Below are 3,940 nucleotides of genomic sequence, written 5' to 3' on the forward strand. Positions count from 1 at the left end.
GTCTTAATTGAGATAATTACAAAATCAAGTATATTTGATCAAGTTTAATATATTATAAGAAAATATGTAATAGATATGTTGGATTTATAAGAAATAAAATTGAAAAACAGGAAATACAAAGATTTGACACTATAAAAAGAATTCAAAATAATAAATATATCAATTATAATGTGAATTTCAAAATAAGTTTGTTATATAAATTTGGACTGTGGAAGTAATTTAATAACATACAATTGTATTTAATTGATAATTGATTTTGATAGAATAAATACTTGAATGTGGTGTTCATATATTTATTTGAAAAAAATCAAACGGATAATGAGAATATGAAAAAAGAACCTAAGTTAATTGGACTACTATGGAATTAATAATCTAATAAATAGATTAATGAGAGTTTGAAGTTTTTGTTTAAAGACATAAAAGACTAGTACCACAAAATTTATACATTAAGTGATAGTGTCATTGGTCATTAAGAATGTTTTAACTATGTAGACTCTAAATGGGATCAAGTACACCTCATGGACGCCCTACATAAGGTGGCACATGGATTTATCTTCATGATACAAAGGTTTTTATTATTATTTTTGGAAGGATGCACAATTGAGTTGAACCTATCATTTCTCCATTGAGAACTTTCTTTCACAAATAACATCATTTGCTAGATAGCCTCAAGTACTACACAAATAATTGCAATTAGAAGACCAAAAATTCTCTTAATTAACCTTCCACACTTCTTTGACGTACCCATTGCACACCAAGGTGCAATTGCTAATTATCTAACGGTGTTGTTTTGAAGTAATGCCAAGGCCATCAGCTTTACCACAGACGTAGATACCGTTCCTGTGCAGTAGCACCAAAATAATAGCAACGTAAAAAAAAGGTGCATATGACACACACTTGCAGCTCAGGTTAACAGAGTATAGTTAAGGGCCTAAACAGTCAATGCTTAGAGGCTTAATCTCCCCCTAAATATTCAATGCTTAGTGTTCTATTTAAGCCCAGCCGTAGAGAGTTGTACTTGTTTCAGATTGAATTTGTCTGATCACTGTCTTGATAAATAAAGTTCAAAAAATGGGTAGATCTCCGTGCTGTTTGAAAGTTGGGTTACAAACAGGACCATGGACTCCTCTAGAGGACAGTCTTCTGGCCAAGCACATTGCATCTCACGGTGAAGGTAACTGGTGAAATCTCGGACCACAAGCAGGTGATCTTCTGTTTTTGAACTCTCTCTTCTTATGGGCTTTCATTAGTTTAGCAAAAGATATTGATTTAAATGAGTAGTGTCCCATCCATCCATATCAGTTGTATGAAATGGATTGATTAGAGAGATTTTTAAGCTATTGTCCCTGTTGTATTGAAGTGAGGCGTTTGATGTGGTCTCATAGACTTTTAAGATAACAATTGAGTCTAAGCACAGTTAAGTACATTTGGAATAGTAGTTAGTTGTAGTAATGTATGAATCTTAAGTAATGAGCTTCTAAAACCAAATGGGTATGTGATTTTGATTCAAACATTTCAAGTTACACTTCTGAACTTATCATGAAAGAAAGAAGCAAACAGTTTGTAGTCATGGATCCTTTTGAGATATAATTTAGAATGGTTTCAATCATTTTCATGATAAACAGGCCTCAGGCGGTGTGGGAAGAGTTGCAGGTTGCGATGGCTGAACTACTTGAGACCCACTATAAAACGAGGAAACATCTCTGCGGATGAAGATGATCTCATCATTCGCCTCCACCGCCTACTTGGAAATAGGTTTCAATTATAACTTTTATATAAAAACTTCTCTTTTATAGAGAACAGTTATTATCATTTATTCATAATCATAATTACCCTCTTCTTCAATTGTAAGCATCAGCCATTAATATGGTAAATATAGATTGACTAGTTCTGCTGTTACACTTGTCATAGGTGGTCACTGATTGCAGGGCGGTTGCCTGGGAGAACAGATAATGAAATAAAAAACTACTGGAATACCCATCTTACTAAAAAGCTAAGAATGGCAGGCATCGATCCTCGTACTCACAAACCTCTTCACAATAATATCAATCCCACTGGCCAAGATATCCATCAGGCAGTTACAGTGGCTGATTGTCCATCCACCATAACAGTTAATGAAAGGAAAGTATTACCATCATGTAGTTCTAAAAATGAGAGAGTTAGTACATTAATGCAGGAGCAATTTCTTCATCTTCCCATGCCAAATGAGCTCAAATCATTTCCTGGAACTCCTAAGAATGTTTAATTCTGAGCACAAGAACAACAGTACTGCCATGGGAGATATGTTGGAGGGTCCAGTAATTGCTGTAAATCAGAATTTTGAAGAGTGCTCGCCAGATTCAAGTACCTGTTATGATATGAATCATAGCTCCTCTTCAACTGTGGAAGATGACTGTCATTCCCAACAATCTCTGATTTGTTGTATGCAGCAACACAACAGTGATTATGAATATCAGGGCTTTAGTAGTGAGGAGATACAAAAAAATTTCAAGAGTACTGGAGGATGTTGGAACATGATCAGTCATTGGATGTGGCCATGTGATAGTTTCTTTTGCCATTGTGTGGCTTCAATTTTATCTTCCTCTTATTATTATAGTATTGAGTTAATTATTTTATGGATGTGAGAGATGGGATAAAAATTTAATATTAATTTATTTGGGGAAAGATAATTAATAAAGTCAAAATTTAGTATTTAATATTGAATGAGAGGTCAATGATTTTGTGAATTCATGATTTTGAGTCATGTGGTTTTACTTTTCCATCAGGTTGTATTTGTGTGAGCTTATGTCTATAAAAGAAAGCACATGTTTACTGGTTAAAGTTGTTTGGGTGAGTGGCCTATCATATTATTGAGTCTTTCTAAGGAGTGTATGTGTGAAGCATGACATCGATTATGTAGGAAATGAATTAAATGAGCTAGGTATTGAAGCAATATTTTCTAATAGTTTTTTTGTGGTTTTCTAGGCTATAGGTTCATGTTTGAGGCACTTGATTTTTTGGATCCCTTTCATATTTCCTTTGAAGAAGTTGTCCTTGGTTGTTGCCTTAGTCATTTCATGCATGGGGCTAATGTAATTCATATTCTCACAAATGATTTTGTCATTGTGATTTCCTTATCAATTTTTCCAATGGACAACAACAAAAACCTTGCAACATTGGATAAACCATCATGGAAAGGACGATCTTCCTCGCTTCAAAGAGGGGCAGCTCCCTCAAATGTTAAATTTAATATATTTATAATAATCTCTCCTATTCACAAAATAAATAGTTGTAACCACAATAAAACATGAATATTATTAATGACACAAAGACTTAATATTTTGACACTAGTAATATGGAAAGTGAAGCAAATACTTGCAAAAAGAAAAAATATATGAATATTAACATCACACTGACATTAAATATTCTTTCAAATCTTTGAAGAAATAATCTCAGATATTAAGAAACCACATATTATCAATATCCCCCCAAAAGTGGTGGCACGTGCTTAGTCTCATTCTGACGAACACAAAGACTACTATAGAAATAAATTCATGAGGAACAAAATTCATTTTTTCACAAAGTTTATATTTCAGGCCATGAACAAAATATTGAAATTTGGCTACAAAGCTCTTTTTTCCGAAGAGGAGAGAACCCCTCTTACAATAAATAATCCTCTTTTAAAGAACTTACCATAGCCAAGTAGTTGTGTAACTGCATGTAACTCCTTCTAAACCTGACTATTTTTTTCAAAAACATTCTTGCCAATATTAATTTCCCACTTATATTTCTTTCACATTCGCAAGACATGCATTAATTCATGAAAGAATTCATTTAATTTTTAAAAGTTCAATTATTTTGCATAGTATAATATTTAATTCTTTAAAAGAATTAAATATAGGGGTTAATGCAAAAAAAATTATAAACTTCCTACACAATATCCCCTTATCAAATGGATAAC

General features: G+C 32.8%; 1 pseudogene; it reads left to right on the forward strand.

Moving 5' to 3' along the window:
- Window positions 1-1,071: 1,071 nt before the first annotated feature.
- Window positions 1,072-2,245, forward strand: LOC131078875 (transcription factor MYB114-like; annotated as a pseudogene).
- The last annotated feature ends 1,695 nt before the right edge of the window (window positions 2,246-3,940 follow it).

The sequence above is a fragment of the Cryptomeria japonica genome, chromosome 2 (assembly GCF_030272615.1).
Source record: "Cryptomeria japonica chromosome 2, Sugi_1.0, whole genome shotgun sequence".
Taxonomy (NCBI): domain Eukaryota; kingdom Viridiplantae; phylum Streptophyta; class Pinopsida; order Cupressales; family Cupressaceae; genus Cryptomeria; species Cryptomeria japonica.